The sequence below is a fragment of the Kogia breviceps genome, chromosome 9 (genome assembly GCF_026419965.1).
Source record: "Kogia breviceps isolate mKogBre1 chromosome 9, mKogBre1 haplotype 1, whole genome shotgun sequence".
Lineage (NCBI taxonomy): Eukaryota > Metazoa > Chordata > Mammalia > Artiodactyla > Physeteridae > Kogia > Kogia breviceps.
This window is the reverse complement of record NC_081318.1, coordinates 60237314-60258932: the sequence shown is the minus strand read 5'-3', so window position 1 is coordinate 60258932 and position 21619 is coordinate 60237314. Positions and strand designations below refer to the sequence as shown.

At 38.6% G+C, this 21619-nt stretch overlaps 1 long non-coding RNA gene across 1 annotated transcript in view; it reads left to right on the top strand.

The window, feature by feature from the left end:
* Nucleotides 1–883: 883 nt before the first annotated feature.
* LOC136794856 (uncharacterized) overlaps nt 884–21619 on the top strand; it is a 244197-nt gene continuing 223461 nt past the window's right edge. Inside the window, exon 1 of the long non-coding RNA XR_010842243.1 lies at nt 884–998. This is a non-coding gene — a long non-coding RNA (uncharacterized lncRNA). The remainder of the gene's footprint in view (nt 999–21619) is intronic.

Here is a 21619-nt window from a genome sequence, read left to right as displayed (position 1 = left end):
TGTTTGCCTGTGAATACCAACTATTCTACAGAGTATTTTTCAAACAGTATCAGATGCTTATGCTTATGTATATGAAGCCAAGGCACTTGAGGTTAAAGAAAGCCACCTGTGTGATTTAGCAATCCTGTCCCCTTGAGCTAAATCCAGGCTTTTTGGTTTAATGTTTTAGAACATGATTCTGCCTCCATCAGCCAGTATTAGGGCAATGGGGTGCATTTCTCAGTAACCCTAGATATTAATGCCTCCAAATGAACCTCCAGGTGTAACACTTGGACACTCAAAACATACAGTATTTTAGGATTAAATTACTAGACTTTGAAGGAAAAAGCTGACAGTAGCTTCGTTACTGCACGGAAAGTTCCAGGTTTTAGTGGGCCATGGGGTAATTAATTGTCATAACCTTTGCTTTTGAAGTAGTTGGAAGAAAGAAAAAGTTACCCCATTTAACTGACAGAAAAACTGAGACAAGGGCAGCTAACTTGCTTGTGGTTACCCAGGGAATAGTTGGCTGAGACTCCAGGATTCCTGACTCCACATTCATTGCTGTAACCAACAGACTAAAACCATCCGCCAAAAGCTGTAATTTGGTCTTGAGGCCGTGGCCATAGTTTAGAACCACAGTAGTGAGGGAAACACACTAAAAGGAGGACCTTGAAAATTTTTCAAGGGAATTATGCCTCTTTATCTATGTTGCTATGCAATGATTGGAATAAATGCGGGTTTGGGCCCCACCACATTTGTGGTTTGGGGTTAGGCTAGGGTCCCTTTCAGGAAACTGGGAAGGTTTGCCTCACCCTCGGGCCCAAGTTTTTAAAGCAATTGTGTTGAGTTTATGATGCACAAATCAGTGTGTTAACATTATGCTTTTTATTTGGCAGAAGTCATAACATGGGTTGCCATGGATGTAACAAGATGAGCCAGAGAGGAGAGGATTGGAGACGTGGAAACTAAGAGAGCACACTTCTTGGGACCATACGGCGATCTGGAACGGCCCTGAGGTGGGTGATTTGCAGGGAACTGAATGGGCATAGACTTTTCATTGAGAAAACCTTCAGTGTCTCCAGGAGAAGCAGAAGAGGTAGGTTCTGACTGTGGGTACCAGGCTGAAGTTCTGGAAGGGAAGCCTCAAGCATCATGGAGGTTGGGCTGTTCATCTTTGGGGTTGAGGCTCAAAGAGTGGGTTTCAATGTCAACATTCAAGTTATTTTTGAAAGAATAAAGCAACACACTCTGCTGGAATGGTACACCAGGTAATAATAATCATCACAGTAATATTAATAATAACTATATGACATCTACTCTTTATTGAGCTTCTATGGGATGGGTATTATGCTAGCTTTTTATATTTGTTATCTTGTTCATTCCTAACTATAGCCCTGCAATATAGGTTTTATTTTTTATATTCTGTAAATGTGGAATTGAGACTTGGCAGGGTTAACTGACTTGTCCAAAGTCACAAGGATACAGTAAGACAGAGAAGCGATTTGAACCCAAGACTCCAATACCACTGTGCATGCTTTATGCTCATCCTTACTGGAGTAGGGAACATGTTAGTACTTCAGTCCATAGGCATAAGGTGAGAGCCTAGTTATCAGATCTAGGAGGCAAGCCTGATGGAAACAGTGGGCAAACTCTTAATGTGTCTTTTAAGAACAAAATTGATTCTAGACATTAGGCCTTGGCTGTGTTTTCAAGTAGGAATGAAATGGCTCTAGAGTAGGAAATTGAAGTTGCTAAGCAGGTCCTATCCATATGTAAGTGTCTTTCCCCATAATGGCAGCTTTTCCTCACTTATTAATGGTTATGTGCATGGACTTTGAAGTCATACAGATTTAATTTCAAGTCTTGTTTCAGACCCTTACTGGCTGTGTGGTCATGGGTAATTTACTTAACCTCTCTGAGCCCTAGTTTCCTCACCTGCAGGGCTGGCAGCTCACAGGATTGTTGTGAAGAGTCAGTAAACTCTTGTATGCACATTTAGCCTTTGACAGATTGTAAGGAGTCCTCAACATTACATTACATTTATTACATTAATTACTTTAGAATCACCCATGGAGCTGTGAAACCCCTGATGGTTGGGCACATTCCAGATCACTTTTTTTTTTTTATGCTTTCACTTTATTTATTTTTTTATACAGCAGCTTCTTATTAGTCATCAATTTTATACACATCAAATTGTGTGTATGTGTGTACATACATATGTGTATACATGTCAATCCCACTCTCCCGATTCATCACCCCCCACCCCCAACCCCCTGCCGCTTTGCGCCATTGGTGTCCGTATGGTTGTTCTCTACATCTGTGTCTCAATTTTTTCCCTGCAAACCAGTTCATCTGTACCATTTTTCTAGGTTCCACATATATGCATTAATATACGATATTTGTTTTTCTCTTTCTGACTTACTTCACTCTGTATGACAGTCTCTAGATCCATCCACGTCTCAACAAATGACCCAGTTTTGTTCCTTTTTATGGCTGAGTAATATTCCATTGTATATATGTATACCATATCTTCTTTATCCATTCATCTGTCGATGGACATTTAGGTTGCTTCCATGACCTGGCTATTGTAAATTGTGCTACAATGAATATTGGGGTGCATGTGTCTTTTTGAATTATGGTTTTCTCTGGGTATATGCCCAGTTGTGGGATTGCAGGATCATATGGTAATTCTATTTTTAGTTTTTTAAGGAACCTCCATACTGTTCTCCATAGTGGCTGTATCCATTTACATTCCCACCAACAGTGCAAGAGGGTTCCCTTTTCTCCACACCCTCTCCAGCATTTGTTGTTTGTAGATTTTCTGATGATGCCCATTCTAATGGGGGTGAGGTGATACCTCACTGTAGTTTTGATTTGCATTTCTCTAATAATTAGTGATGTTGAGTAGCTTTTCGTGTGCTTCTTGGCCATCTGTATGTCTTCTTTGGAGAAATGTCTATTTAGGTCTTCTGCCCATTTTTGGATTGGGTTGTTTGTTTTTTTAAATATTGAGATGCATGAGCTGTTTATATATTTTGGAGATGAATCCTTTGTCCATTGATTCGTTTGCAAATATTTTCTCCCATTCTGAAGGTTGTCTTTTTGTCTTGTTTATGGTTTCCTTTGCTGTGCAAAAGCTTTGAAGTTTCATTACGTCCCATTTGTTTATTTTTGGTTTTATTTCCATTACTCTAGGAGGTGGATCAAAAAAGATCTTGCTGTGATTTATGTCAAAGAGTGTTCTTCCTATGTTTTCCTCTAAGAGTTTTATACTGTCTGGTCTTACATTTAGGTCTCTAACCCATTTTGAGTTTATTTTTGTGTATGATGTTAGGGAGTCTTCTACTTTCATTCTTTTACATGTAGCTGTCCAGTTCTCCCAACACCACTTATTGAAGAGACTGTCTTTTCTCCATTGTATATCCCTGCCTCCTTTGTCATACATTAGTTGACCATAGGTGCGTGGGTTTATCTCTGGGCTTTCTATCTTGTTCCATTGATCTATGTTTCTGTTTTTGTGCCAGTACCATATTGTCTTTTTTGCGTGTGTGTGGTACGCGAGCCTCTCACTGTTGTGGCCTCTCCCATTGTGGAGCACAGGCTCGGGAGGCGCAGGCTTAGTGGCCATGGCTCACGGGCCTAGCCGCTACGTGGCATGTGGGATCTTCCCGGACCGGGGCATGAACCCATGTCCCCTGCATCGGCAGGCAGACTCTCAACCACTGTGCCACCAGGGAAGCCCCTATTGTCTTGCTTACTGTAACTTTGTAGTATAGCCTGAAGTCAGGGAGTCTGATTCCTCCAGTTCCATTTTTTTCCCTCAAGACTGCTTTGGCTATTTGGGGTCTTTTGAGTCTCTGTACAAATTTTAAGATTTTTTTGTTCTGGTTCCGTAAAAAATGCCATTGGTAATTTGATAGGGATTGCATTGAATCTGTAGATTGCTTTGGGTAGTATAGTCATTTTCACAGTGTTGATTCTTCCAATCCAAGAACATGGTATATCTCTCTATCTGTTGGTATCATCTTTAATTTCTTTTATCAGTGTCTTATAGTTTTCTGCATACAGGTCTTTTGTCTCCCTAGGTAAGTTTATTCCTATGTATTTTATTCTTTATGTTGCAATGGTAAATGGGAGTGTTTCCTTAATTTCTCTTTCAGATTTTTCATCATTAGTGTATAGGAATGCAAGAGATTTCTGTGCATTAATTTTGTATCCTGCAACTTTACCAAATTCATTGATTAGCTCTAGTAGTTTTCTGGTGGCATCTTTAGGATTCTCTATGTAGAGTATCATGTCATCTGCAAACACTGACAGCTTTACTTCTTCTTTTCCAATTGGTATTACTTTTGTGTCTTTTTCTTCTCTGATTGCCATGGCTAGGGCTTCCAAAACTGTTGAATAATAGTGGTGAGACTGGACATCCTTGTCTTGTTCCTGATCTTAGAGGAAATGCTTTCAGTTTTTCACCATTCATAATGATGTATGCTGTGGGTTTGTTGTATATGGCCTTCATTATGTTGAGGTAGGTTCCCTCTGTGCCCACTTTCTAGAGAGTTATTATAATAAATGAGTGTTGAATTTTGTCAAAAGCTTTTTCTGTATCTACTGAGATGATCATATGGTTTTTATTCTTCAATTTGTTAATATGGTGTAACACATTGATTGATTTGCATACATTGAAGAATCCTTGCATCCCTGGGATAAATCCCACTTGATCATTGTGTATGATCCTTTTAATGTATTGCTGGATTCTGTTTACTCATATTTTGTTGAGGATTTTTGCATCTATATTCATCAGTGATATTGGTTTGTAATTTTCTTTTTCTTGTAGTATCTTTGTCTGGTTTTGGTATCAGGGTGATGGTGGCCTCATAGAATGAGTTTGGGAGTGTTCCTTCCTCTGCAATTTCTTAGAAGAGTTTGAGAAGGATAGGTGTTAGCTCTTCTCTAAATGTTTGATAGAATTCACCTGTGAAGCCATCTGGTCCTGGACTTTTGTTTGTTGGAAGATTTTTAATCACAGTTTCAATTTCATTACTTGTGATTGGTCTGTTCATATCTTGTATTTCTTCCTCATTCAGTCTTGGAAGGTTATACCTTTTTAAGAATTTGTCCATTTCTTCCAGCTTGTCCATTTTATTGGCATAGAATTGCTTGTAGTAGTTTCTTAGGATGCTTTGTATTTCTGCGGTGTCTGTTTTAACTTCTCCTTTTTCATTTCTAATTTTATTGATTTGAGTCCTCTCCCTCTTTTTCTTGATGGGTCTGGCTAATGGTTTATCAATTTTGTTTATCTTCTTAAAGAACCAGCTTTTAGTTTTATTGATCTTTGCTATTGTTTTCTTTGTTTCTATTTCATTTATTTCTGCTCTGATCTTTATGATTTCTTTCCTTCTACTAACTTTGGGTTTTGTTTGTTCTTCTTTCTCTAGTTCCTTTAGGTGTAAGGTTAGATTGTGTATTTGAGATTTTTCTTGTTTCTTGAGGTAGGCTTGTATAGCTATAAACTTTCCTCTTAGAAATGCTTTTGCTGCATCCCATAGATTTTGGATTGTCATGTTTTCATTGTCATATACCTCTAGGTATTTTTTGATTTCCTCTTTGATTTCTTCAGTGATCTCTTGATTATTTAGTAATGTATTGTTTAGCTTTCATGTATTTGTGTTTTTTACATTTTTTTTCTCTGTAATTGATTTCTAATCTCATAGCGTTTTGGACAGAGAAGATGCTTGATTTGATTTCAGTTATCTTAAATATACTGAGGCTTGATTTGTGACCCAAGAACTGATCTATCCTGGAGAGTGTTCCCTGCACACTTGAGAAGAAAGTGTAATCTGCTGTTTTTGGATGGAATGTCCTATAAATAACAATTAAATATCGATGGTCTATTGTGTCATTTAAAGCTTTTGTTTCCTTATTTATTTTCATTTTGGGTGATCTGTCCATTGGTGTAAATGAGGTGTTAAAGTCCCCACTATTATTGTGTTACTGTCGATTTCCTCTTTTATAGCTCTTAGCACTAGCCTTATGTATTGAGGTGCTCCTATGTTGGGTGCATATATATTTATAATTATTATATCTTCTTCTTGGATTGATCTCTTGATCATTATATAGTGTCCTTCCTTGTCTCTTGTAACATTCTTTATTTTAAAGTCTATTTTATCTGATATGAGAATTGCTACTCCAGCTTTCTTTTGATTTCCATTTGCATGCAATATCTTTCTCCATCCCCTCAATTTCCGTCTGAATGTGTCCCTAGGTCTGAAGTGGGTCTCTTGTAGACAGCATATATGTGGATCTTGTTTTTGTATCCATTCAGCAAGCCTGTGTCTTTTGGTTTGGAGCATTTAATCCATTCACGTTTAAGGTAATTACCAATATGTATGTTCCTATGACCATTTTCTTAATTGTTTTGGGTTTGTTTTTGTAGGTCCTTTTCTTCTCTTGTGTTTCTCACTTAGAGAAGTTCCTTTAGCATTTGTTGTAGAGTTGGTTTGGTGGTGCTGAATTCTCTTAGCTTTTGCTTGTCTGTAAAGCTTTTGATTTCTCCATGGAATCTGAACGAGATCCTTGCTGGGTACAGTAATCTTTATTGTAGGTTCTTCCCTTTCATCACTTTAAGTATATCATGCCACTCCCTTCTGGCTTGTAGAGCTTCTGCTGAGAAATCAGCTGTTATCCTTATGGGAGTTCCCTTGTATGTTATTTGTCATTTTTCCCTTGCTGCTTTCAATAATTTTTCTTTGTCTTTAATTTTTGCCAGTTTGCTTACTATGTGTATCGGTGTGTTTCTCCTTGGGATTATCCTGTATGGGATTCTCTGCACTTCCTGGACTTGGGTGGCTATTTCCTTTCCCATGTTAGGGAAGTTTTTGACTATAATCTCTTCAGATATTTTCTCTGGTCCTTTCTCTCTCTCTTCTCCTTCTAGGACCCCTATAATGTGAATGTTGTTGCATTTAATGTTGTCCCAGAGGTCTTAGGCTGTCTGCATTTCTTTTCATTCTTTTTTCTTTATTCTCTTCTGTGGCAGTGAATCCACCATTCTGTCTTCCAGATCACTTTTCTGGTCTTCTGCCTCAGTTATTCTGCTATTGATTCCTTCTAGTGTTTTTCATTTCAGTTATTGTATTGTTCATCTCTGTTTGTTCTTTAATTGTTCTAGGTCTTTGTTGAACATTTGTTGCATCTTTTCTTCTTAGAATGGATCTTTGCCTTCATCCTTTTTCTGAGGCCCTGGATCATCTTCACTATCATTATTCTCAATTCTTTCTCTGGAAGGTTGCCTATTCCACTTCATTTAGTCGTTTATCTGGGGTTTTATCTTGTTCCTTCATCTGTTACATAGTGCTCTGCCTTTTCATCTTGTCTGTCTTTCTGTGAATGTGGTTTTTGTTCCACAGGCTGCAGGATTGTAGTTCTTCTTGCTTCTGCTCTCTGCCCTCTGACATTCCAGATCACTTAAATCAGAATCTCTAGGCATGGGATCCAGACATCAGTTTTGTTTTGTTTTTTTTGAAACTCCCTATGTGATTACATTTTACAGCCAAGGTTGGGCACCAACATGTAAATGCTGAATAATATTTTTCTCTTGTTTAGGTGAAAAGTAGTTTTCTTCCTTAGTCTAGCAAAAAGCATTGGAGAAATTCCTTAGTAAAAATAACTATGGCTAAGCTAAATAGTAAACATAAAAAGAGTATTTTCCTATTTATAAATAGAGAAGTAACTTTTCGTATTTACTGTCTCAGGAGTTCAAAGTTTCTACGTTTCCTTTATTTTATTAGGTTTCCAGTTTAGCTATTAATTTGAACAGTGAACAAGAATCAGAAACCAGGGGCATGTTTTTAAGGATGCATATATACCTCTAAAACATATCATCAAGCATTGCTCCCCTGCCCAGAAACCCCACCAACATACCTATGTTTTCCCCCCTTTTGTAGCTCCTTGTGTTGTGGATTGGCGGTGTCTGTGACCAAGTTGTGTATGAAACCCATCCCTGTGTTCTGATAGGCCAGGGGGCAGTCCAACCAGAGGCTTGGGTCTGGGACTGGCTCCCAGCAGTGGGTGGGTGGGGAATAGTGTAGAGCTGCCTTTCTGGGGTAGAGGATTGTGGGGACAGCCAGTGGGAAGTTTGGAGGCCAGCGCCTACAGGGGCACTGAGAGTTTCAGAATTGAGAGCCCACATGCAAATGCTGAGTCCACTAAGCAGGTGTGGGGTTGTAAATGAGGGAAAAGTGAATGGAAACTGGGTTGAATCAGGAGCAGACTGGAAACCAGTAAAGAGGTTGCTGAATGATTGTCTCAAACATCACTGTGTATCCTATCCACTGCTCAAACTGCGAGTGTCAGGCTGGTTTATTGGTCAAGGCGGGCTTGTTGTAAAAAGATACATGTCATGATCCTTAAGTCACTCTATGACCAATAATTTTTTTAAAGTATTGCTTGGCTTAGACATAGTTGGCGTAACTGATAGAACAAACTTGTTGTTAAAAGAGCAAAGAATAGAGTGAAAGTAGGGTGTCTATCCTGGTTTGACAGGTATAACTTAATTATATAGGGCTCCCTCTCGTTCTCAAAGGTGTCTTGATTTGGCCAAAAAAAATTTTATGGCCCCCTCTGTAAAAGAGTCTTGGTGTTCCATATTCTTCTAAATTGGAACTGACCACACTAATTATATCAATAGACTTAATTAGAATTGCCAAATTAGTGTCTGTGACCACCTGTGAGGATAATAGTAAAAATGATTTACCAAATTCATTCCTTAATTTGAGGGAGCAATTGTTCCACAGGTTGAAAGCTCTTTATAGCCAGGTGGTAGAAGCAAGGTTTAGCAGAAATTAAGTTCACTTTGGTCAAATTTATCTATTTCTATGCCAGCCCCATACCACCCTAATTAATAAAGTATACAGAAAGTCTTTATATCTGGTGGGGCAAGTCGTCTCATCTTACTCTTCTTCTCTAGGAATGTCTTAGCATTATTGACTATTTGTTCTTTTCATATGAATTTTAGCATCACTTTGTTGAGATTTTGATTGAAATTGCATTGAATTTAGGGAACAATTTTGAGGGCGAATTGATATCTTAATGATTTGGGAGTCTTTCTAATCATAAATGTGGTATATACTTTGACTTATTAGGTCTGAATATCCTTCAGTGAAACTATGGATTTACCCAGTTGCATGTCTTTTGAGAAGCAGTAAAGAATAGAGCCGTAGAGTTTAGAATCTGGCACCAGACTTCCTGGATTTGATTTCTGTCATTTGCCAGCTGTGCAATGCAAACTTATGTACCCTCACTGTGCCTTAGTTTCTTCATCTTTAAAATGGGGATATAATTATGCTCACTTCAAAGGGCTATTATAAATAGTAAATGAATTAATATGCAAAACATATAGGAACATGTCTGGGAAATAATAAAAACATTAGTATTTGCTGCTAGAATTCCTAGGTTCCTTTTTTTTGTAATTACATTTTCCTACATAAACATGTAATTGACTTTTATATAATATTATTTTAAACTTAATTATGTTGTGGTCAGATACCATTTGTTAGATATTTCTTGAGAATTGCTCTATGGCCTACTCATTGTCAATTTTCATAAATATTCCATGAGTTCTTCAGAAGAATGTGTAATCTTAAATTGTTGGGTACAGATTTGTCTATATGTTAATTAAATTGAACTTATGAATTATGTTGTTCAAATCTTCTATGTTAATACATTGAAAGTGTGTGGGTTTCACTAGATTAGTGGATGAAATTGAGTTAGTAATGTAGAAGATCTCTAAACAATTTAAAATTTTCACAATGCCTACTGGAAATTATACATACAACAATCATGTGGCTTCTCAGCTTAAATAAAGCATAAGGTCCCTTTGCTTTTTACTGGGATTAGATTGAGTCCTTATCTTCAGAATAGCAGTTATTTATATTTCTGATTTTGGGGGTTTTTTTTGTTTTTTGTGGTATGCGGGCCTCTCACTGCTGTGGCCTCTCCCGCCGCGGAGCACAGGCTCCGGACACGCAGGCTCAGCGGCCATGGCTCACGGGCCCAGCCGCTCCGCGGCATGTGGGATCCTCCCAGACCAGGGCACGAACCCACGCTCCCTGCACCAGCAGGTGGACTCTCAACCACTGCGCCACCAGGGAAGCCCTATATTTCTGATTTTTAAAAATAAAATTATTGCACAACAAAATGCCACTATATTTCTACTAGTTTTTTGTTTTCTTAATCTCTTTGACCTATTTATAATTGAAGGAGGTGTGTTGAAATCACCCACTATGAGAAAGGACTTGTCCATTTCTCTCTATGCTTCTATCAACTTTTGATTTATATCATTTGAAACTATTTTATTTGTTATATGCAATTTTAGAATTGTTATATCTTCCTGGGGAGTTGAAACTTTTGTTGTTATATTGGGACATTCTCTATCCATAGGAATGTTTTTTTGTCTCAAAGTCTATCTCATCTGTATTATTATAGCTAACCCAACTCTATTTTGATTCATATTTGCATGGCTAGTTTTTCCTGTCCTTTTATTTTCCACTATTTCATGTCCTTAGGTATGTTTTTGGTATACTACTTGTAAACATTATATAGTTGAATTTTACCTTTCATCTGGTCTGATACTTTTATTTTTAACTGGCAAGTGTAATACAATTATGCTTACTGTGATTACTGATATATTTGGACTGTTTTTTTTTTTAACCATCATACTTTGTTCCTTCTATTTGATTCACATTTTCTTTGCTTCCTCCAATTATCTTCCTACCTTTTGGGGGTTGATGGAATATTTTGTTTTTTCATTCCATTTTCTTTCCTCTATTTATTTGAAAGTTTTTCATTGTAATTCTGTTGTTTTAGTGATCATCCTTGAAATTTGGAAATAAGCTTAAAGACGTCAGTAATCAGTGCCTTAGTCTCTCTCTTGTAGAATACATATATCCTTAATATGTCTTAATTCTAACCACTCTCTCACTCATCTTTAGTGTTTCTATCTTTTAAGCCATCAAATTTGAATTATTACTATTTTATACAAATAATTTTACTTTTCTTCTTGTGTCTCCCATATTTCTTTCTTGGGATCATTTTCCCTCTTCCTGATAATCACCTTTGGAAATTCCTTTAGTAAAGATCTTTTACTGATGATTTCAATTTTTTTTTTTGGCAAGTTCAGTATGTAAGTAGGTTTATTTTTCTTATTTTTAAAAATATTTTAGTTTTATAGGGGTATAGTTGATTTAAAATGTTGTGTTAGTTTCAGGGAATATAGTTGATTTAAAATGTTGATTTCAACTTTTGTTTGCCAAAAATATCTTTGTTTTGCCTTTATGCTTGAAAGACAATTGTTCTGAGGATATAAGTTGGCAGTTATTTTCTGTCAGCACTTTTTTTTTTTTTTAGAGGCTTCTCTTTTATTTATTTATTTATTTATTTTTGCTGTGTTGGGTCTTCGTTTCTGTGCAAGGGCTTTCTCCAGTTGTGGCAAGCGGGGGCCACTCTTCATCGCGGTGCGCGGGCCTCTTACTATTGCGGCCTCTCTTGTTGCGGAGCACAGGCTCCAGACGCGCAGGCTCAGTAGTTGTGGCTCACGGGCCCAGCCGCTCCGCGGCACGTGGGATCCTCCCAGACCAGGGCTCGAACCCGCGTCCCCTGCATTAGCAGGCAGATTCTCAACCACTGCGCCACCAGAGAAGCCCTCTGTCAGCACTTTGAAAATATTATTTCACTGTTTTCTGGCTTTCCTCATTGTGCTGGAGAATCTACCTGTAATTTATGGATCATTTTTTCCTGTTGCTTTTAAAGTTTTCCCTTTGTCTTTGGTGTATTCAGATGGGGATTTCTTTTTATTTATTTATTTTTTGGCACATGTCGTGCTTCCTGTGTCTGTGAATGCATATTTCCTCAATTCTGGAAAATTCTGAGACTTTATTTTAGATATTGACTTTCTCTAAGTCTCTTTTATCTCTGTCTGGGGTTTGGTGCAATACAACTCTGCAGGTACGGACATCCACCAAGACTTTTTCACAAGACTTTCAATGAAGTTGCTGTATTGTTAGAAGTAGTTTAGAGACAACCACAATAATGCAACTAAGCACGTCTACAGGACCTCGGCTGGATGGGTTAGTGCCTTTGTGCAAATTAGAAAAAAGTGCCCCCTTTAGGCAGGTGTAGGGCATTTGATTTAGTGAGCAGAGAGCATGGCCTGGGGAGCAAGGCTCAGGGTAGGTTTTGGTCACTTGTTGCGTCCTTAGCTGGGTGTCTTTAAACCAGGTGTCCCCAACCCCTGGGCCATGGACCAATAGTGATCCGTGGCCTGTTAGAAACTGAGCCACACAGCAGGAGGTGAGCAGCAGGTGAGCTAGCAAAGCTTCATTTGTATTTACAGCTGCTCCCCATCACTCGCATTACCACCTGAGCTCTGCCTCCTGTCAACATTATGGTGAGTTGTATAATTATATATTACAATGTAATAATAATAGAAATAAAGTGCACAATAAATGTAATATGTTTGAACCATCCCAAAACCATCCCCCCACCAAGATCTGTGGAAAAATTGTCTTCCACGAAACCTGTCCCTGGTGCCAAAAAGGTTGGGGACCACTGCTTTAACCAATCGTAGCACCCCTGAAATGCTAAGACCTGTGGTGGCTAGGTGCAGGGTTAGGGTCAGAGGCACAGGGAAGGAGCCAGAAAGGGCTACAGAACTACAGGCAAATCTTCGTGTTGTGCATAGAGAAAGATGGCTTGATGACAGGCCGGTCTCTTCAACAACACTTGCACACAGAGACTCTGCCATGTTTTGTGGCTTACTTCTAACATGGGAATAAGTTATGGACCCTGTCTCCTGGGAATTGCATAGTTCCTGAGTATGGATTTAACCTTCGTTTCTTTTTACCTACACACTTTCTTAAGGGGGGCATGTGTTCATATGAAAACACATTATTGGGACATTTTTACTAATGAAAAACATCCATGTGATTTAAGCATTTAATTAGTAAAGAAATGAAAACACTGTACATTAGAGATGTACAGCATACTTTCATTATATAAAATATATACACCAAGCATTTCTGATCACCAGAGTGGGTGCTTAGATACTGACCAAATCCAGAGAAAAGAGAAGCATGAAGATTTACACTCAGCCATTTTTTGTTGGGCACTAATACTGTGCCCAGAACTGGGCTGGCACCAAGCTTTGCGCTACAAGGGTACAAAGGGAATATTAGCAAAATACTAACATGGTAACCCTTGGGCTCTGAAGCCAAGAGAGATGCAGGCCATTGAATCACACGTCCCATCCTCTGATTTCACTTGGGATTCATCAGCCTAAATAACCTAATTGAGTGTCATAATTGATTTGGGAGACTAATTTCCTTCCCTGGAAATCATTAAAGGTGGCCATGGCTTGCTTGAAGCAACACTTTCTCTAATGGAATCCCCTGGACTCCTTCATGAGGAAGAAAGGCCCTGTCAGCAGGTGGCTGCTCAGCCCTGCTGGCCCAAGGCCTGCCCAGACCTGCCCTCTCCACAAAGGCTACCAGTAGCTCCTCAGGCCTCCCCACTGGGCGCCTTTCAGAGTGGACAAAAAGGGCATATTGCCAATGGAGACAGCCACCCTGGGCAAAGGGCTGGCTACTAGCGTCCTCTTGGCCATCACCCCAATTAGCGAGACACACTCCTTACTACTAAAGAATTTTCAGCAGGAAACTCTTTTGTGGGTGGTTCGACTTCTCCCCTGTGTGAAATACTTAGAGATTGTGACTTCTTTTTAGAAGCCAATGTTAAATTCCTAATTAAATCCTTACCTTTGAGGTTTTCCAGCCAACTGAGAAAACCCACTAGAGGTGGCCTTAAAGAATTTGCAATTCTTTCTGTTTGATTTCACCAGTAAGAGGTGAAGCTGGGAGCAGCCACCCTGCTCAGAATACCTTTGGAGTCACAAGAGGTGGTTCTCCGTTTCCTAGATTTTAATCCTCTTCTATTTAGGGTGGAAATAGCCTAAACCAAAAATCTGAAAGAGTGGCATCAAGTCCTGATAAAGATGCTGAATTTTAGAGTCACAAATTGAAAGATGTCTGAGATTTAGTTTTATGACGTTCATTCATCCTGTAAGTACTCTCTTCTTAATCATGCATCTCTGTCTGCAGTGGAAATTTCCATTTGAAATACTCCCCCTACAGGTGTAAGCCATCCCCAATTTAGAATCATCTCCATAGTGCTAAGATAGCCTCAAGTCTATAAATGGCATTTTTAAAATCATCTAAGAAAAAATGTCCATGTCATTGGTAAGATAGAAAGGCTGCCCTAACTTGCTCCTTGGTTTAACCATTCTCACTGTTATTGCATGTTCTCCCATGCATCCAACTTAAATTTTCTTGCTGCTGTTTAAATTTCTTGTCTCTGTGGAGATGAATAACAGATGTTTCATAGTTTTCAGGGCTTAAAGACAATATTTCTGTTGTAATCACAATTTAATATTGTAGATTGCATATTTTTATAGTAACAACTACTGCCCAGTTTATAAATTGGCTCAAATTATAAATAAGCCCAACTTATATATATTTTTTAAATTTCTTTTTATATTTTATATATTTTTAACATGTGCACTCTTCATTTGGGCTACATCAGCCCCAGTAGTTGAAGAGCACACATGTTAAAAGTTCTAGAGTGTGGCATTCTTATTCAACCCTTTCTCACTTACAGATTTTATGGGACTCAGATGTTATTTTTCCCACTTGATCTTGCATTACTAACTAAATAAATATAGATGATTTTTGATATGCAAGGTAGATTTCTTAACACTGTTCCTGCATTTAGATGAAAGAATCTTACTTTTATTTTACTAGGTCTACACTGACTCTTAAGGACTAAAGAAAAAAAAGTATAATTTATCATGGAAGCTGCTTAAATGCAAAATTAATTAGGCCAGGGGAGGATGGACATGGAGATTAAACTGTCATGCTGGGATTTGATGGTTGGTGACAGATCAGGTGGGCCAGGGAGGCCACGATGGGGTGGGGGTTGATGTGTTTGGTATATCAGAGGCTGCAGGACAGAATTCAGCGAAGCAGTGATGATCAGACAAGAGAGTCAAACTTGGGGAGATGAGCCAAGCTACAAGGGAAGAATGCTAAGGAATGGGGGACTCTGGCTAAGAGACTGAGGACAAGTGGTTTTGGGCAACCTAAGGCCAGAACTGAGACCAGAGAAATTAGGCTGCATCTTGTATGTGTAGCAGATGCTAACACCACCAGCAAGAATGGAATTTGATTTTGAGCTCTGAATTTGGGTAGAGGGAGACTTTATATGCTTCTATCCAAGGCCAGACCTTGTCTCTGAGAGAGGTCTAATCTGAGCCTAAGGAAGAAAGGAGACTTGAGATGGGGAGCAAAAGGACAGGGAGCTGGAAGTACCCTGCATAACAAGTTTCTTTACTGAATGAGTCCATTAAAGGCTGTGTAGAATCAGTGTGGGAATCTGGCCCAAAGTTTCTGTCATCAAGGTTAATGGCTAATTAATATATAGCCAGTTCCATTTTTACTTTCCACTAGTATTATAATAAAAGTTGTATCTCTAGTCCTTTGTTTTATAATCACTATCCCTCAAAATATTCTGGTTTTGAAGGTAGCTTTATATTTATTAAGGAGATGATAAAATGGAAGCTGAATAACTTAATCAAAGCCAAAGGCACCTAAGTAATAAAACAAAAAGGGGGGGAGGACCAAATCTGTTGAGATGAAGGATGGACTGGATTACCAAGCGTCCTGAGAACACTTCTGAGGGGGATGGACTTGTTCATTATCCAGTATTAGTTTCATAGGTGTGGACATATGTCAAACCCTTTTAGATTATACAGTTTAAATACTGGCAGTTGATTATGTGTCAAGTATAGTTCTATAAAGCTGTTCAAAACATGAAATAAAATAACAGATGGTACCAATAGTTGATGAATGTAAGTGAATATAAGCTGCAGTTTTTGTACAACCACATGACAATGAAAATGGGAGTCTACTGGTACTAGATACCTCTCTATTTTTTCTGTCAACAAGACTGGGGGAGAAATTTGAATAAAAGTAAGGGCTAACTTGTCCAGGATTGACCCCGTGCTGGCTGGCCTCCCTGAAAAGGAGTTGGCCTCCTGAAAAGCTCCATGGAAAGAGACTAGGCTCTAGTGCTTAGAGCAATGAATCATTTCTGGTCAACTACAAGGCATGGAGCCTAGCCTCTCCCTGTCCTGCCGGGGGAAGGCATGGTGCTTCATAACCATAACACTGACAGGGTGAATGCTCCACATAACTTGCCACTTGTATCTCTATAACTCAAAGTGTATACCTCAACCTCTGATCATACCAGGGAAGAAGCCAGTTTCCCTCAGTCATGAACCCTGACCTGACAGTACAGGCTTATGCCAAGATTCCATTATACTATGTAGGTTTTGTATCCTTGCCCTTCATTATGCCAAGGGAGGGATGATGCTTTCTAATGAAGTAGCTTAAAAGCTTCACAGCCCGAAGTTCAGATCCCTCTCCTCGAATCTGAAACCTGGCCCGTCTAGGTCTCTCTATGATGCTGTAAAATTAAAGGTGAGATGGGGACCTATGTCTCCTGTCTCCATGAATTTTCCTCAGTGAACACTGGTATGAGTGCTTTTTGGCCAGTTGCCATCATTTGTACAATACTGATGTGTTAAATTACAAATGCAGTGCTTTCTTCCTCAACTGCACTCTCATGGTTCTCTGTAAACCACTTACTCTTCTCTAGTCAGCTCCTAGCTAGATGTGAAGGTTTACAATTCTCTTCAAGTCTCCCACCCAGTCATACTCCCTCATTTGGGACAACTTTGTAGAGAAACAGACAACATTAAGTGTAATTTCTCCCCAGAAACATATCCTCTGTCTTTTCCCACTACTCCTTCATTCTTTCCTGTTTTGGAAGAGAAAGAGGAGACTATATTGTATAACGGGTAGGAGGAAGGAGGAAGGTGGCCTGGGTTCCTGTCTTGTCTGGTATGTTGACCTTGGAAAGGTTATGTAACCTGTCTCAGTGTCCTCATCTGTAATGCAGAGGTTATAATGCTATTGCTTTTATAAGTTATGGGGAGGAATAAATGAGAAAGTGAATGCTTAGCACAGTACCTGGCCCATAACACGTACTCAGTCCATATGGGCTGGTATCAACTCTATGATGACTCCTTTCTAAGGTGAACTCTATACTCCTTCCTGACACCATTCTTGTTTCCATTTCTAGTTGCTGGTTACAATAGTCCCTGCCCTTCTACATCTCCTCCCATCTTTAACTGAAATGTCACCTCCTCTGTGAAGCTATCCTCCCTGGCAAAATAAATTACATTTATTTGTGTATCTGTCTCCTCTGTTACAATCTGAACTCGGGGCCAGATAATCATTTCTATAGACCCTGATACTTAGGTGCTTACTTTGTTAAGTAAGTCAGATTTAGAAAGCAGTCAAAATTCCTCCTTTTCAAAAAAAAAAAAAAATCCTCCTTTTTTTCTGTTAGGAATCTGCCTCCTGTGTTAAAAAGCCAAACATGATCATAATTCCCTTTATTGTTTTGTTCTGTGTTTTGAGAGGCAATGTGTTTAAATGGTCAGCACATGGGTCTGGAGCCATTGAGCCCTGCATGGGAATCATGGCCCTGCCATTTACAAGCCACGTGACTTTGGTCAAATGGCTCTTTAAGCCTCTGGTGCCTTCATTTGTTCATGTGTAAAGTGGAGCTAATCACAATACCCACCACCATAGAGTTGTTGTATTAAGTCAGATAAGGCACAGAAAGCATGCAGCCCAATGCTTAGCACACTAGCCATTTCTAGATTATTGTTATTAGAATTGAGTACCATGGTACTCTAGCTGCTGGAAAATCCACCTGGATAGTGCTTGCAAGTCAACACTGATGGTACTGTCAAAACTACGGAAAGAGTGGAAATAAAAAGAGAAAAGGAGAAACGTATTTGTTCTGTTCTCTTTTCAACGAATGCTTGAATGATCATCTGTATGAGTATGTGTATATTCATACAGTTAGCTTTTTATTTCACCTCTCAAGCAATTGGAGTACAAAGAGGGAAAAAACTACACTTTCCTCTTTTGGGAAATACAACTGAAGATGAAAAAGAAAGTTTTTCTAAGGTAGTTTAAATTTCACTGGGAGAATCTTTATGCTTACAACGTGTTAAAAAATGGTATTTGATTACCGTGAAAATTGAAATAGCCTAAATAATGGATTGGATTGTTTATGCAGCATATACCTTAAAATGGTCAATTAAATATAAAATCTTCCCTCTTCTTTTTGTGTTGGTGATTACTTTTTTGTGATTTTCCTCCATTTTTAGCAAAAACGAAGGTATTTCATCATGTCTGCAACATGCCCAAACTAGTTTACAAAAATATATGCAACATATATAAATGCAAAGGATTTTTAACCTTAAAATAGAATTAGCTCATAAAAATTAACAAGAAGTATACAAATGATCTCACATAACCAATGGGCAACAGACATGAACAGGAAATTCACACCATAAGAAATACAAATAGCCAGTAAATAATACAGTAAGAAATATTATTTTAACATTAAAAGCTTATTTGACTTGAATATGCATTTTACCACAAAGTTATTTATTATTCAATTGCATTGAATCCAAACCTGCAGATTAAGAGAGATATTCTGTCTTTTCAGACAAGTTTATTATGTCAATTTTACATGCTGTTCAAAACCGATGAAAAAAAAGAGATAGGAAGAGATATGAAATAAAATAAAAAGTAGAAATATGTTAAATATTCAAACATGAGGCCCCTGTGCTCTGCTCTGAAGTTTCCTAGATAAAGTAATTTTCAGCCTCTTCCCAGGCTTTGAGTTTGGTTAAACTTTTGACCTTAACTTTTTGCATCCTAAAACCCTTTTGTCATCTTGTTCTTGGTCATCCCTGTAGGTTGAAGCTTCTTTTTCGGTCTTGATGATCACAAGTGCCCTTGTCCATGAGCAGAGACCTGGGCATCCACCATGACCTGGTTCTTGACAGTGTCTGTGGTTCTTTCTCTCACATCCACCTAAGATGAATTACATTTGATAGTATGTAATTAGTATGTAATTATGATATTTAATTAGTATGTAAATATCAAATTACATTTGATATTATACTTATTTTAAGTAATAATAGCTTATCTTTGAAAATATCATCTACTACTTTAATAAGATATGGGAATCACTTACATATATAAATAATATTTTAAATAGGAATCTTAAAGGAAGAGGCTAACACCTTCTTCAGTATGGAATTTTAAGTTCTCTTAATCCCTAATTTATTAACACTCTGGCTACAGAGGTGACATTTCCTATGAGGTTTGGGAAATTTTATGGCAATACTAATAAAAACCAATCCTTGACTTGCCACCCACATGCTGTTTGAAGCTGTTCTTTTGGAAGACCTGGAGACTGTGGCATCTTAGATTCCTGACTTCTTTGTTGTTCATCCCACACACCCTTCATTTTCCTCCATGAGTAACTGGTTTCCTCTCAGTCCTAGTAATCCAGAGGCACAGAAGTCCAAAGGCAACAGTCAAATGGAAACATAAATCCCAGACCCTCACACCTGAACACACCACAGGCAACCTGACTGCCAGACCAACTCTGAGAAGCGACTACTATCAAATTTCATGGATGAGACTAACCTTATACCAAAAAAGTCACTGCCTAAAAAACAGAGAAATTTATGTATTTTGAAATGGTTGTAGCTGTCATGCCACTTTTTTACATGGTGAGAATATTGAATCTTATCTGTAGCTCTGAGTGTGTGAGTGGTGTAAGTTCTTCCATTTGTTTTTTTCATTTAGAAGTTACTGGTTCTCATTGGTATTCTAAGTAATGCCTTTCAGAGACAGAACAACCCTACAATATTGTTGTTATTATTAACCTTTCCTCAGATTTTAAAATCTTTCTATCCTTTCATGTTAAAGCTACCAGAACTCAGTCTTCCCAAATGGCTTTGCCTCCTAGCATTGGCTTAGTAAGACTGAGTCGGAGGAAGGACCTGCTGGCAAGGTGTCTACCCCACTTCCTGGAGAGCATTCCTGGGAGGCTGGGAACCATTGCCTGTCAGTGATGAAAACCTATCTTCTCATCAACTTGGCAATAGTGTAACATTCCAGGCCAAAGAGGACTTTCTGACATCTGGTTAAAGGAGGATTGCCCAGCAGTTTCCCATCATTTGTGCCATGGACCCTTAGTTTTTTGCAAGATGCCCATAGGAAAAAAGATTTTTCTGGTCAAGTCAGTTACGGAAACCTCTGCCTTTGAGCTGTTTATAGATTCACAATGCACATTAGCACAAACATATTCTGAGACTTCCTGTGTTTAAAAAAAAAATACTCTGTTTAACTTTGTTTAGCTTAGTGACTTCCAAATTTGTTTGACCACAGAATCTTTTGGGGGGAAACATTATTAATATTTCATAGAACTGGTGAGCTATAGAAAGCACACAGGATGTACTGATGGACAGTTAGGAGGATGGATCTGATTAACAATGGGAAGGATAGATTTGGAGTCACAGATCTATGTTCACACTGAATGGCTGTTTACCAAAATATATATAATAATTTTAACTTTAGATCTCCAGACCTCTCTCATTCTTAGTTTGGAAAAAAAGTGGAAATAGTAATACTATTTACTACAAAGAGTGCTGGTGGAATGAAAGGAGGCAGTGTGTGAGAGGCCATAGGGCTAGTGTTTGGTACAATTTTGATCGAATCTTGACTCTTCTTGAGGAATGAACACTGGGGCCAAATGGCACACTGGAATACATGGCTCAGAGTGATTGACAGAAGCCCTGCTGCTGTCTGACATGCACATACATGCTCTGCATATGATGGCTTCATGCAGGGTTGGGAGTAGCAGCTTATTGATGAGCCGATGCAGTTGAAAGGGATACAGGCATTTCTATGCCACCAAGTTGGCCTTCTTCACAGTTTGTCAAGACTGGCCATCTGGAAGTGACAAAGGATCGGGCTAACTGCTCTCATGACACTGGACCAACTGTATTTTTCACTAAAGGCCAGCAAGATCATTGATTGTGGAGATTTGGTGGACTCTTTCCTCAGAAGGAAAACACAGATCTTTCAATCCCAGCTTTGGCTTGTGATATTTTTCCTTATACAACCAAACAGCTAACATTGAGTAGGAGACCTTTTGTTGATGATTTTGAGACTTTTTCATAGTTTGGAGGAATATTTTCATCTGAATATCTTGTCATAACTCAAAAAAATTATCTTAGTTTTCTAACCTCTAGCTTGAATAAAAACACATTAGTTTATGAGCTATCTCTATATTAACCTATCTGAAGACATGTAGTACTCAAGCCGTATACAGTTAACTCCTCAGGAGTCCATTGCTAGCTCTTTCTGCTGAATTTCCATTTACCTCCATTAATAGAGGCTTTAATTAGAAGTTCTCAAAGAGCCTTACAAATGAATTGTGGTAGACATGGAGCTGCTCCATCCAGAGCTTCTTTCCAGCATGTGCTGCTTACTAACATCTAGGAGGACCATCAACAGAGACTTCAGTTCTCAGCTCCTGAAGGGTCCATCTCGGTTGTCCACCTCAGGTCACACCCTCCTCAGAATTG